Source organism: Crinia signifera, chromosome 2, assembly GCF_055691185.1.
Source record: "Crinia signifera chromosome 2, ASM5569118v1, whole genome shotgun sequence".
Classification (NCBI taxonomy): domain Eukaryota; kingdom Metazoa; phylum Chordata; class Amphibia; order Anura; family Myobatrachidae; genus Crinia; species Crinia signifera.
In genome coordinates, this window is record NC_139218.1 from 259,930,489 (window position 1) to 259,945,639 (window position 15,151).

The 15,151-nt window shown below is 44.0% G+C and overlaps 1 protein-coding gene and 1 long non-coding RNA gene across 2 annotated transcripts in view; one reads left to right on the forward strand and one right to left on the reverse strand.

Annotated features, from left to right (window-relative positions):
• The first annotated feature begins 900 nt into the window (after positions 1-900).
• The window catches only part of LOC146060770 (interleukin-1 receptor type 1-like), a 90,861-nt gene continuing 76,610 nt past the window's right edge, over positions 901-15,151 (forward strand). Inside the window, exon 1 of the mRNA XM_083174388.1 lies at positions 901-1,048. The gene's annotated coding sequence lies outside the window, so the exon portion shown is untranslated. The remainder of the gene's footprint in view (positions 1,049-15,151) is intronic.
• The window catches only part of LOC146060771 (uncharacterized), a 110,009-nt gene continuing 106,113 nt past the window's right edge, over positions 11,256-15,151 (reverse strand). Inside the window, exon 6 of the long non-coding RNA XR_014470475.1 lies at positions 11,256-12,282. This is a non-coding gene — a long non-coding RNA (uncharacterized LOC146060771). The remainder of the gene's footprint in view (positions 12,283-15,151) is intronic.

A 15,151-nucleotide genomic window follows, 5' to 3' on the forward strand; every position in this document is an offset into this window, starting at 1 on the left:
AACAAAGTACCTGCTATGTTCATTTTATTTTGATCAATACATTCATTGGGGTAAATTTACTAAGATGGGAGTTCTAGTTCACATAGACTGTTGTTATGGGCAACCAATCAGGTACTATATTTTATCTTCTGGTAGGTACAGTACTAAATAAATAAGGAGATTCTGATTGGTTGCCCATAGCAACATCCCATGTGAAATACAACTTCCGTAAATGTATCCCATTATGTTTAATCTCTAATAACCCTATACTAGGGTACAGGTTGTTAGGTTGACAGGGTCTAGGTAGACAGTCAAATGGTAGACCACTATTGGTTGACAGTCAGATGGTCGACACATCACAAAGGTCGACATGCACTAGGTCAACATGGTCAAAATTTTGTCACAAGCAAAAAGATGAAGGTAAAGGTGATGATGATAAAGGTCAACATGGAAAAAAGTCGACATGAATTCTAAAAGTTTTTTTGGCGTCTATGTGCCAGATGTATTAAGCTTCAAAAAGTGCTAAAATGGCGAGTGATAAACAACAAGCCAATCAGCTCTTATCTCTCATGTTACAGGCTGTGTTTGAAAATTGGCAGGTAGGAGCTGATTGGCTGGTTGTTTATCACTCTCCATTTTATCACTTTTTGAAGTTGATACATCAAAGCCTCTGTGTAGCGTTGCAATCTCCATGCTTTGGGCACAGTGCCTCGGTGCGCTCAAGCTTTTGACTGTCTAACTAGACACCGTCAAACTGATGACCGCATCCCCTATAATATTACATAGTAAACAGAGGCTTGGAATAGAAGTGGTTAACCAGCCTGGAGACAGATCTTGGCAGCCAGTAGTACACAGTTCAAGTACTGGAACTGCTGGGAACTGAGTTAAATCATCCAAACAAGCTGTGGGATGTTGAAATCTGCAGCCTGTGCTCCTCCCCTGCAGGAAGAGAAGCAATTTCAGCAATGATCCCAGCAGTCCAGCAATGAGACAGTGAGAGAGTATGCTGGAGAGACGGGACGGAACGTAGTCCATACACTGCAGGGTACATGTCACCCGCCAAGTATAGGTACTGTTAAGTCCATTCTTATTGCTTTGTTGTGGCAGAAGCCAAGTGTGTTTATGAAATACCTTTTACTTTAAAAACAAAGAAAAAACTTTGTATACCAGTCTGTTACCTAAATGTGAGAGTACATTGTGTAATCATTTAGTTACTTTATTACAGCGGTTCTCAAACTTCTTTCCTAAGGATAACACACTGTTCACGTTTTCCAGGTCACCTGACAGGTGCATTAATTACTCTGACACATTTTTAAAGATCCACAGGTGGAGCAAATTACTTGTGATTCTGTGAGACCTGCAAAATATGCACTATGTGGGGTCCTGAGGACTGTGCTTTATTATAAAGGAATGGTTTGAAAGAGTCTGGTCAGCTGTGTCAGAATGAGGTCATGTGATAACGTTAGAGAACACCACCTGTGCATTTTCAGCATTATTTGGGCTTAAGGTGCGTACACACGGGGCAATATGATCGCTAGCAATATATTGCTCAGCAATCATATTGCCCCGTGTCCCGTTTTCATCTGCGACCAGAGATGGTCGCAGATGAAAATTTAAACACTGCTGGGTGAAGAGGCAGGGGATGTCGCTGGTCGGAGGAGCATGCTCCTCCGACCAGCGACCATTCAGGGGCTGAAAACAGGAGCACGCACCCGGCGATTTATCGCTGGTGCACACTCCAATCACTGGCAATATGGTCGCTCAGCGACCATATTGCCAGCGATTTCAGCCCCTATCGCCCCCGTGTGTACACAGCATTAGAAGTAAATAATAAAACAGTCCAAGCAACGGTGGCTGGGAGCTTGTGGCGCTATTTGCAAGGCGGCTGCTGATTTTGAAAAGACCGGCCGTACGCTGATTGGCTGAGAGAATTCAGCCAATCAGCGTCCAGCCGGTCTTTTCAATATGTTTTAAACTTTAGCAGTGCTTCCCACCAACCAGCAAATCGCGCCACCGCAGCAGCTCCCCGGGGCAGTACCATCTTCCCCATTGGGGTGGGCCCTTAGAATCCTTGGGCACCTGGGCAACTGCCCATTAAGCCCAATGGGAAAGATGCACTAGCTTTCAGATTTAAAATATGCAGAGATTTAAAGTTACCAAGCAGTATGTCCAAGCTTATTTTAAAATATCCGTAAGCTGTCCGGGTGTGGTATATGGTCCCGACAGTCATTAGCCCGACGTCAGGATCCCGACTTAGACAGCGGGGCGAGTGCAACAAAGCCCCTTGCGGGCTCGCTGCGCTCACCACGCTGCGGGCACGTGGCACGCTACGCTCGCCACCTATTCTAATCTCCCCCACGAGGGAGAATAGCCGGTGGCCATCGGGACCCCGAGTATCGGGGTTTTAACTGTTTGGATCCCGATGTCAGGGTAATGACTGTTGGGATCCCGCTGTCCACGGTTTGTTCACTACATGCAAAAGTAGCCAGTATTTTTCTCTGCATACAAGTTTTTCTGCACTTGCAATCCTTGCACTACAACATGATTGCACCTTGTTTTCTACATCACTTGATCTGAAATCTAAATGCGGTCCATTATATTCATATTGGGCTGATAGACATAATGGATTCCTCAGTTTTAATGATATTTGGTATCTGTGCTGGTTTACAATATAACTCAGGTACAGTTTACCACTTCTTTATCTGTTGCTTTGTTACAGTAATGTACTGTATAGCATGTGGTCTCTTATTCATAAGCCAGTTATACGAAGATAAGAAAAAAAATGTTGCTCCTGTTACATGATTTGTAGCTCTATTTATTAAAGTGATTGAAGATCTTTTGGTATTTGTGTAGTATCACGGCGCCCATCGCTTCGCAGACCATAAGGCATGCGATTGTATGCGATGCGATAACGCGCGATGTTCCCCAATGTCATACAATTTTAAAATTGTATGGCATTGTATATGGCATACAATGCCATACAATGCGATGGGATGCGATTATAACTTGTTTGAAACAAAGAGAAAGAAAAGAAATCAGTTTGGACGGGACGCACTCCTCACCCACAATGTCTATTTTAGACTCTTTATAAAAACATACCTATAATTAGGTGTATACTTTATTGGTGTATATTTACACATTGACCTAACCGGTCATCATTTATTTTGGAGGTTCTCAATTTTATTAATTGTATGCAACCTTTTTTATATATGTTCCCTTTGCAAGGGATAATAAGTAGCGAAATTATTAAAAACAAAGTGAAGATATAGAAGAAGAAAGGGTTTAATAAAGATTTAAAAGTATCTCTGTGATCTGTTTGTTGCTGTATTTAGTTTGCTTAATTTGTTGCAAATGTATCCAAATCTGTATTTACTTTATAATAAAGTGAATTTCCAAGTCTGCTATGTTTCTTGTCTAGATTCGATTTTTACATTCCTCCTTTGATTCTTTATGTCACACAAATGTAGTATTCATTGGAGTATTTAATTGTGTATAAATCGTCTTATTTCTATTCAAGCTTTGGTGTATTAATTCTGAGTGTACGTTTGTATTTTCACTTACACATCAAGTCTCTAAATGCCTAGTATCCTAAGATACAGTAATTCATCCCAAACACCATGTGAGAGGGGTGCTTGCCGTTCAGCCCGGCACTCTCTTCTATTTAATGTTTGGGATCGGGGAAGATTCCCATGGGGGTGCGCGCAGTGTGTGAGGGTCACTGCTGCTTGTGTGTATAAATGGTAGTACGAAATGGTGCACGACTGTGATTGTATTCGGGGATGTACATGTGTATAGACACTATACTTAGATGCTTTTATTGCAATCTATAAATGAGTTATATTCTCAAAGGTGTATCACATATCAATGTTAGATATTTTTATTGTTTATAGCAAAAAAAGTGTGAATTTTTGCATACACACAAGGAGATCACTAGATTGGATCGCGGTTGTGTGTCATATAGTTGTGCAGATTTTATTAGTACTGGTATTTACTTAGTGATTAATTCCCCTTTCATCTGCACACTGATCAGTATGATTCACTTTATAGATGTTGTTAATCTCATCACATCTTGCGTACACATGGAGCAATCCCGAAATTGGTTCCTAAATTGGACTTGTTTTCAAGCAATGGTTATTTCCACTGCCTGTAAATGGTGGTGATTAAATACAACACAGTGTTTCCACACCTTTTAAACACTAGCCGCAAGGTGTCAGAATACTGAGAGTTGCGGATGTTTTTAGTACAGTAGACCGCGCTTGCAGATATTTGCACTTTGGTAGTAAAGCAGTGGGGGTGTACATGTGTATAGACACTATACTTAGATGCTTTTATTGCAATCTATAAATGAGTTATATTCTCAAATGTGTATCACATATCAATGTTAGATATTTTTATTGTTTATAGCAAAAAAGTGTGAATTTTTGCATACACACAGGGAGATCACTAGATTGGATCGCGGTTGTGTGTCATATAGTTGTGCAGATTTTATTAGTACTGGTATTTACTTAGTGATTAATTCCCCTTACATCTGCACACTGATCAGTATGATTCACTTTATAGATGTTATTAATCTCATCACATCTTGCGTACACATGGAGCAATCCCGAAATTGGTTCCTAAATTGGACTTGTTTTCAAGCAATGGTTATTTCCACTGCCTGTAAATTTTGGTGATTAAATACAACACAGTGTTTCCTCACCTTTTAAACACTAGCTGCAAGGTGTCAGAATACTGAGAGTTGCGGATGTTTTTAGTACAGTAGACCGCACTTGCAGATATTTGCACTTTGGTAGTTAAGCAGTGGGGATGTACATGTGTATAGACACTATACTTAGATGCTTTTATTGCAATCTATAAATGAGTTATATTCTCAAAGGTGTATCACATATCAATATTAGACATTTTTATTGATTATAGCAAAAAAGTGTGAATTTTTGCATACACACAAGGAGATCACTAGATTGGATCGTGGTTGTGTGTCATATAGTTGTGCAGATTTTATTAGTACTGGTATTTACTTAGTAACTAATTCCCCTTACATCTGCACACTGATCAATATGATTCACTTTATAGATGTTGTTAATCTCATCACATCTTGCGTACACATGGAGCAATCCCGAAATTGGTTCCTAAATTGGACTTGTTTTCAAGCAATGGTTATTTCCACTGCCTGTGGATGGTGGTGATTAAATACAACACAGTGTTTCCTCACCTTTTAAACACTAGCCGCAAGGTGTCAGAATACTGAGAGTTGCGGATTTAGTACAGTAAATTTGCACTTGCAGATATTTGCACTTTGGTAGTTAAGTAGTGGGGATTTGTTTGTAACATGTGCTCCGTTTTGGATGCACACTGTAATGTCCCACACTGCCTCTTATACCAGAGACTAAGTCCCTTCAGCTAGCGTGCACTACGCACCCGTATCCTGGTATACAATTTAGGCTATTTACACATAATAGATTACACCAAACAGACAGACATATAAATACAGATTTAAGCAATTGCTACAGAGTCACAGAGTGAATGCCTGATGCGCATTTCGCTCAGTAGCTTTTTCAAAGGCTCAACACCTAGGTATCTGGCCCGCCTCTACTGGGTTCTATTTATGGGATTTTGTCTTACTTGGGCGTTTCTACTGTTGGACCAATCACGGTCTTGCTTTTGATTTTTCAAATTAGTCATGACAGTCTTATTGGCTGATTATAACTTGTATAAGCACCCTAATGGGTGCTTACAATGTTAAATGCACCCCCACGCCACCCCCCAGTATAAACGTGAACCCAAAGCGTGGCGAGCGGCGGCGGTACGCGTCCTCCGACCTTTTCATACCCCCACTATCCACGTCGGCGTGGACCTGATTTTATAAAGTGTGGCGAGCGCAGCGAGCCACCGAGCCCGAAGCGTGGCGAGGGGACGCGGAATACATGTAAAGTAATCCGCGTCCCCTCGCCACGCTTCGAATACATGTAAAGTAATCCGCGTCCCCTCGCCACGCTTCGGGCTCAGTGGCTCGCTGCGCTCGCCACACTTTATAAAATCAACTCCACGCTGACGTGGATAGTGGGGGTATGAAAAGGTCGGAGGACGCGTAGCGCCGCCCCTCGCGGGCTCGCTGCGCTCGCCACGCTTCGGGTTCATGTTTATACTGGGGGGTGGCGTGGGGGTGCATTTAACATTGTAATCACCCATTAGGGTGCTTATACAATTTAACATCGCATAGGGGGCTTAAATCGCATCGCAGTGCATCGGGTGTATGGCATGCGATGCGATGAAAAATTGCGCGACTAAATATCGGGGACGCCGTGATAATACACATACCAATCTTTTTCCTGGGTATCTTGAATATGGTTTTGCCCTATGGACGCCACCAGCAAAAGGACTCGAGCCTGAGTACTGCGGGGCTTGATGTCCCGGGCCAGAACAGAGAGGGGGCAGTGGTGTTGATTAATGCTGCCAGCTTGTTAAACCAGGTGACAGTACCAGCTGTATTTGGACACAGAGATGGTCGCAAGTTAATCAGAAATTGTGGACTAGCAGCCAATCAGGAGCCGCCACAGAGGCAGCTCCTGTTTGGCTGTTAAGCTCCGATTGGCTTGCAGCCTGCTACATATGAAATGCCACCGGCTCCCATTGAGTGTTCTAGCTGCAATCAGCTGGCGGTACAGATCCTTCCCAGAGAGTGGGGTCCTTGGCTAAATTGCCTGTCCCAGGTCCTACAATATCTGATAGAAGCCTTGATAGGACTGCATTAAATATACTTATTGTTGTCATTAAGAAACTGGCCATAGTTGGCAGTGGTTTCTATATGTCATTGATTGCATTTGCTAAACAGCGGTTTTGGTGGATATTGGCAGTTTCTATTAAAATTCAACTGGAGATTAAGCAATTCTATTCATGTTAATTTAATGATACTTTTAAAGAAACAACATTTGCACAACATACAATCAGACCACTGTAGATTAGAAGCTATTCTATTCATACTGTATTTATTGACTTGTTCTACTCAGTGACGCATTACCCATTATAAACATAATAATGAATTCTGGAATTTGCCATATAGTAACATTGAGGTGCTTAGCATAATATTGTCCAAAAAACCTGATCTTACCCATCATTTTACCTGTGGCCCTCGCCACAAGTGTATGTACACACCGCACAATGCGACAATATATCTGCAGGCACAATATGTCTGTGAACCGGGATTGGTTTGAAATCCCGACAAGGGAGGACGTGGATCGCTCCCCACGCAGCGGGCGCGGTGCCTCGCTGTGCTCGGCACACTAATTTATTCTCCCTCTATGGGTGTCGGAGGGACAAAGTGCCGGGATTTCGGCGGTCGGGATTCCGACTGCTGTTATTTCAACTGCATCCCGGTGAACCACGTTGTTGACATATCTAAGGCAGACACATGCCATTTGAACAGCAAATATATAGCCCAATGTGTACCCAGCATATAGCCGAGGTTTCACAGATATCCATCCTTGTGCAAAGATGGTGTAATCAAACGGACCGAGGGAGTGATTCTGATTGACACGCTCCCCTGCTTGTATGCGCAGGGGAGCGATGTTCAGCATCTGCACAGGCGCAACTGCAAAAAGGGGACCACTGCTGCTTTGTGCGCTCTGTTGTAATGTCTGTGTGTGCACTCTGCTAGTTCTGTGCGTGCGCACGCACACGTGCACAGCTTAGAGGGAACACTGATTTCCGCGCATGTGCAGATGCTGCGTACGAGCGGGCACCTTTACAGGCAAGCTTATCAAATTCCAGAACCAGCCACATAACCTTCATAAACCTTTCCTATCCAATTACATACCGCTGTACAGTGTAAACATCTTCACTTACTTTTTCTTTAACTCTTTTGATTCTCCTTACCCCTGGCAAACATTGCTGGGTCACTGTATCATACAGCCCACCAAGATACTTTTAGAATCTCCTTCTCTTGGGAGAAGCCCGGAGAGGAGACTTTCAGCAGCAGTTCAGGGGGCGGTGGCTTGAGTGCGGTGTCATTAAACCCCCAGGATGTAAAATAGCCAAATTCACAGATCTCTGTGGAGGGGGGGGGGGCTAAAATGATGTGATTGTGACAATTTAGCTCCGCCCCCTCCTCTGAGACCCGCGGATTGCGGCATTTAAATGCCGAGGTCGGGCAAAGACGACCGCGATCAGGGGTGCAGTGGGGGTTCCCCTGAATCCGGGAGGGTTGCCCACCTTTCCTGGGGGGCGGGAGGGGGACCCGATTTTTGGGAGACTCCTGCCCATTCCGGGAGGGTAGGCAACCCTGAGATACTTTGAAATCTGGTGGACTTTATGCAATATAAAACACACTTGCCTACCCTCCCGGAATGTCTGGGAGTCTCCTGAAAATCGGGTTCGCCTCCCAGCCCCCCTGAAGGGTGGGCAAGCCTCCCACATGCCCCTGGCCTCCCCCCGCATCTTCCTACCCTGCCGATAAAATTCTGCAATAAAAGGGGCAGGGCTAAAATGATGCAACTTGCATCATTTTAGCTCCCCCTCCATGTACACCCGGGAATCATGGGATTTTTTGCAATGGGGAAGGGGCTTCGTAATGTACATCCCCGCCACCTCTCCCGGATTTCTGGGAATCTCCCGTTTCTGGTGGCAACCCTCCCGGAGGCTTTTCCAGGAATCCGGTGTCTTAAAAAGCTTCCGGTCCTACCCCTCAGTCCAGCCCGTTCGCCGCCGCGGAGATGCCCCGACGCGCTCGAGAGATGATGTCATCATCTTGCGAGTGTCTGCTCTGCACTCACTCAGCAGGCCCGCCCAGCCCCTGATGTCGCCCGCCGCTGGTGACGCTGTCGGACCGTGCGCCCAGCAGTGACAGTGAGTCTACTAGCATGCCCTGCCCAGCCAGCCAGCCTGGAGACTGCCCTAGGTATATTTTTTAAACAGCAAGCCCAATGCCCATATAATGGCCAAAAAGCATTATGCATTATGATTGCAGAGGGGGAAATCTCCAGGAATCGATAATGAGTAAGGTGGCAATCTTAATCCCCACCCCCAATGGCAGCTGAAGGTGGCAGCCCAATGGCAGCTGAAAGTCTCACTTCTGGGCGTCTACCAGAGAGAAGACATATAGGGCCAAATGTAATAGGGTGAGAGTTTCAGAAAGTGAGAGATTTTGGGAGAGTTTCCCCATGTTTTTTAAAGCAGCAATCAATTACATGGCAAAATCAACTTGGTTTTGCAGTGCAATTGATTGCTGCTTTAAAAGACATGGGAAAACTCTCCCCAAATCTCTCACTTTCTGAAACTCTCACCCTATTACATTTGGCCCTTAGTGTCAGCAAGTATGGAGAGCAATAATCCTAGTATATTCATTTCTATTTCCCTATACATTGTAAGCTTGCGAGCAGGACCCCCTTACCTCTATGTCTGTATGTAACTACATAAAAATATATAAATGTAAAGCTTTGGTTTTTTTTTTTTTTTGCTAAGATGGGAGTTCTATTGAATGTATTTCTCCTAGACAGGGGTGTCAAACTCAAATTCATCGGGGGCCGCATCAGCAGTTTGGTCACCCTCAAAGGGCCGCTGTATAATAATAATGCAATGACACCACAGGCTGCTCCCGCTGTATAATAATAATGCAATGACATCACAGGCTGCTCCCGCTGTATAATAATAATGCAATGACACCACAGGCTGCTCCCGCTGTATAATAATAATGCAATGACAGCACAGGCTGCTCCCGCTGTATAATATAACAATAGTAATGCCATGACACAAATTATTATGCAGGGGGAGCAGCCTGTGGTGTCATTGCATTATTATTATACAGAGGGAGCAGCCTGTGGTGTCATGGCATTACTTTTATATTATACAGGGGGAGCAGCCTGTGGTGTCATGGCATAATGCCATGACACCACAGGCTGCTCCCCCTGTACAATAATAATGACACCACAGGCTGCTCCCCCTGTATAATATAAAAGTAATGCCATGACACCACCACCAGATATATATATTTTTTTTTTATGTAACTTACTGTATTTTATCCCTCAGGCTCCTTTACTGCTGCTGCGGCTCCAGTAATTTCAATTCCACTCTCTGCGCCGCGGCCTGTCCTGCTGCGCCCCCCGACTCGGCCTGCCTTCCTTCCTCTTTGCAGACTGGTGGGTGGGAGGCGTCATCGTCATGACTTCCCCACCCAGCGTCTGCCTCTGCCTCGATAAGAGGGAACAGGCTGCCGGGCCCTCCTCCACGTAGCCGTGGAGGCCGGCGGCCATGTTCCTGTGGCCGCAGACATCTTAAAAGACCACAGGAACATGGCCGCCAGCAGTGCAAAAAAAACCTCTCAAAAAAGATCTTAAAAAAGAGAATAAAAGGTGAAGGCTGGCGGCTGCTGCGTGGGCCACATGACGAGGTCTGTCGGGCCGGATTTGGCCCGCGGGCCTTGTGTTTGACACCCGTGTCCTAGAAGATAATAGAAAGAATCTGATTGATTGCCTATAACAACATCCTATCTTCAATAGAACTACCATCTTAATAAATTAAGTACCAGTTATTTGTCTGGCAATTTCATCCTCCCCTCTAATCATCAGCAACTCCCTCACCTCCTCATCACTCCAGGTTGCCATAATTTTAATTCACTGTAAAGTATGCTGTGTAAAAAAAAAAATGCTTCTCCACTCCTTCCAATGAGCTTCCTGTTGTTTCCTGATTTGGAATGCATGCAGGGAGACAGCCTATCACCTCCCTTTGCAGAGTCATGGGTTCAAAATACTGGGTCTGAGCAGGGGGGGGCTGAGGGGTACCTGCTGCAACGTCTGGCAGGAGCGGGCAGGGGTGTCCGTGCCATGGGGGTACCTGCTGTGCTGTGTATCAAGCTGTCGTTGGCGGCGGGGTCCCTGCAGTGATTAGCAAATAACTAGCGCTATCCGGCGGCTGGGCGGCAGCGAGGGAAGCACTGCTGGGTTTGAAAACACTTGAAAACAGAAGAGCTCTTCCCCGGGAGAGGAGACACTGTGTAGACTCTATGTTGGAAACAACCTGCTACAAACGCTGACTGTCTTTTCATATCCGACGACAAAGCATCCCCAATTGATCCAAACCTACATACGGGCCCCTAAACAGGGAAGTATTATAAAAGAGAGTGAAGAAAGGTCCCTCTGTGCGCCTAGGCAGCCTGCGGGAAGGTACACCTAAATGATATTCCCCAATATCAAAAAACAGAACAAAATACAAGCAAAGAGAAGGTGTTCCTCCTAGTGGCGCCCTATAAAGAAGAGTACGTCCCTGTAAATAAAGGGACGGTCCTCTTCTCCGTTTGGACGTGGTAGTGTATAATACCCCGGACTTCCCTCCTTTTAATATAGGGATCCTCTTCTCCGTATCACAAAGGAAAGCCAACAGATGATGTTAATCCCTTGGATCATCCACAGGGGGGCAGAATTCCCTCCAATAGTATAGATACCGGAAAAAGAGTGAAAAAGGAGGTACATAGAATAATACCTTTTATTAAGACACAAAAAATCCACAAATACAGAGGTAAAAAGTGGCCAATTACCCAGGTGTTGGAGAACTAGTGTGGGTACAGAAGTTCTCTAATGCGCATAAACGGAAGGTGAATACCCGGGATACACCTCCACATCCAGGCCAAAGGGGTAACAGGTCCACAATCCAATCCTCACTAAAAACAGATAGGCAGCAGGAGCTCCAAACGTTTTCGATCATCCACTGTGATCTTCTTCAAAAGGGAGTGCTCCTGTTTGCCTTTCCTACCTATTTAACAAAATCTAGACCAATCAGATATTCTCCCAAATAACATCCTCCCATTATTTAGGCAAATCATATTAATGTCCATAATGTCCTTAGGAGCGGAACAACACCCACTTCCGGGTTGCGTTCCACCCGCACTTAATAGCGCGCATACCAGGAAGATCCATACTTCCTGGTTGCGTTCCAAATGTAACATTTACCGGCTGGTGATGGACGCGTAGCGTGCGTTGCGTCGCGTCACTTCCGCCGGATATGTAGCTCCGTGTCTCTCTCGCCATCTTAGTGAAGGAAGAAAAAGGCTTTTAACAGAGCTAATGCGCCACATCACTTCCCCCGGATGTGTGGCTCCGGGTACCAATCCGCCGCCATCTTAGTGTGGGAAACGGTTTTGTCTCGCAATGATATAGGGTTACTCGCTTTCTCCGTGTAATCTGTCCCCATACAGGTTGTTCAGTCGCCATTTTGTTGGTTAGATGGCTATTCAGCAAAGCTTAATAGCTTGATTTCGAAGTTGGTTTAGGGAGAATAATTTCATCCATTTTAGATTCCATACGACCAGATATTGACCTCAAAGAAAATATAAGGGGTATGAGTATAAGTGTAAAAATGTGTAAAACATTTATACAGTCAGTTTATGTGCAAAATTGCATTAAAACTGTGCAAAAATAGCAAGACAAGTGGGTGGTTCTCCCACATACGATGTGAGGCATAGAAAATCATCTAAAATCAAGTGTAAACACATATACATATTAGACTAAAAATAAATATGATGGACACAAGAAAAAACCCCAACCAGATCCTAGTACAGATAAAATCGAGAAAATCACATAATAAAAACAGCTGATGGAGCAAAAAATAAAAAAAGGCTAAAAAGCTTAAAGGAACCATTTAACCTCAAAATCCATATTCAAACCCCCGGGAGTGAGTGTATTCAGCTCATATATGCACTTCATTTCTTCTCTAGCCAGAGTGCTGGCGAGGTTCCTGTTTCGCACATTTGCGGTAATGTGTTTAAGACCCACAAATTTAATGATGTGGCCACATGAAGAATTGTGCTTAGTTTTAAAATGTTGAGGTAATGAGTGTGTTTCCAGACCTTTCTTTATGTTATTTAAATGTTCACTTATTCTAGTTTTTAAAGGTCTGGAAGTACGTCCAATATAAAATAAGTTGCACGAGCATTCTACGGCATAGATTACATTTTTACTGTTGCACGTGATAAAATCGTCGATAGTAAATGAGATTCCATTAATAATTACTGTGGTGTATTTGGAGGTACCATTACTTTTAATATCACGACAACCTTTACATAATCCACACCTGTGGAAACCTTTGGTCAGGATTTTTCCTTTTTTTTGGGTGGTTAAAAGGGCGCTACGTACAATCTTATTTTTCATATTGGGGGCTTTTCTATATATAAATTTTGGACGCTCCGGTAAAATTTCCCCCAGGATCGGATCCTTCTTTAAAATTCCCCAATTTTTGTTAAAAGATCTCTCCAGGAGTTTAAATTGTGCATTAAAACCCGTAATAAAAGCCCAGTTAAAATTGTCAGTATTGGTTTTTATAATGGTGGAATCCTTTAAAAGATCATTTCTTTCCACCTCAATGGTTTCTTGTGCTTTTTTCTCAATAAAAGAGGGGTCATATCCACTAGTAATGAATCTCTGTGCCATTTTGTTGGATTGTATTTCATAAGTGTTTGTATCGGTACAGTTCCTTCTTAGCCGTTTGAATTGTCCACCGGGTATGGCATCCAGCCACTGGGAATGATGGCAGCTATCTCGTTGGATATATGATAGTGAGTCTGTGGGCTTAATAAACGTTTTGGTTTTCAATTGGCAATCTTCAATAAAAATGGTCACATCTAAAAAGTCAATACTGGTTTTATCAATGGTAAAAGTGAGTTCAATATTGCGGTTATTATCATTAAGGTGACTGCAGAAAGAATCCAGATCCTCCTCCGATCCATTCCAGAAGAAAACAATGTCATCTATGTATCTCTTCCAGGACACCAGGTTCGCTCCATATGCATTGTTGGACCATACGAAATCACGTTCCCATTGACCCATAAAGATATTTGCATAACTTGGGGCGAACCTGGTGCCCATAGCAGTCCCAGTCCTCTGGAGATAGTAATCATTCTCGAAAAGGAAATAATTATTTTTAAGTATAAAATTAACACCCTCCGTGATAAAAGCCTGAAAGTATGTATCCAAAGTGCTGGTGCTTAAATATTGATTAACAGCTTGGATCCCCAGGGAAGTATTATATATTAATATCGATATAGCGCTATTGTTTGGTGGAGGGCATCCATATTTTTTTCATTTCTCCATATTGGAGGTGTTGTGTTTCCTCCAAGCCCTCACCGATATCTGCTGCTATTTTGCGCAATAGGAACCCCACCTACCCCCCATTCAAATGCCTAGAGCTGTCTAGTGGTGGCGCCGGCCCTGGGTCTGAGGCTTTCACTCTACCAAATGAATCGCCATTGGACTGTGTAGGATCCTTCTTTTAGAATGGTTTGAAATACCTGTAATTTGACTGTGGCGCTTACACACTGCAGCTAGGGTTGACAAGGCTCAAAATTGGCAATATACCAGGTTATAGATGCAGTGTGAATTTTTTTATTAGACATGCCGTTCCTAGCGTAGTCTGACTTTTAAGTTGCACTTTCATGTGAGACCACTAGGACCCCTCCCTAGGTCATAATCCTATATTTCAGCAGACATATTCCACAGAACGAGCATTCCCCTCTACACCAAGGTCCATCTGGCCAGAAATATCCAGCCCCAGTTTCCTGGGTCTATTTGCTGCAAATTCTCTTACCTTAAAAAAATTGATAAAAACAATTGAAAAAACTTTTATTCGCCATCAGCACAAAAAAACACAAATTCATTTTATCCAATTACCGGTAACAACATTTTTTTTTTTTTTTTTTTATTGCTGGCCAAAAAATCGTAAACGGTATGTGATTGTTGCAATCATCCTCCCCCTTCTGTGTACATTAAGTTTGTCCATTGTGCTGTACGAGACGAGGAAGTGGAATTTTCGCTGTACACATCCTCAAGATCTGCATCACTGCCTAACTGTACTAAGCTGATTGTGGTGGTTAATCTTCTTCACTCGCTGAGGCATATTCACGCTCAGATGGACAAGACCATGTGCACTTCAAATGGGCCTGATGCAGGGCCAGATTAAGGTCTGTGGGGGCCCTGGACAACAAAATTGTGGATGCCCCCTCTCACTGGAGTAGTTATTCTCACTGGCCATCGGAGTCAGAGCTGCTGCATGGGCACGGCCTCTTCATGGCGCCTGGGACACATGGGGGGGGGGTCGATCGGGGTAGGTCCCCCCAGAGATAGTGTGACAAGAGAGCAGGGCAGCGGGGAGATGCGGGGCTGGCAGGTGAGTGGGAGAACACGCCATCTATCCC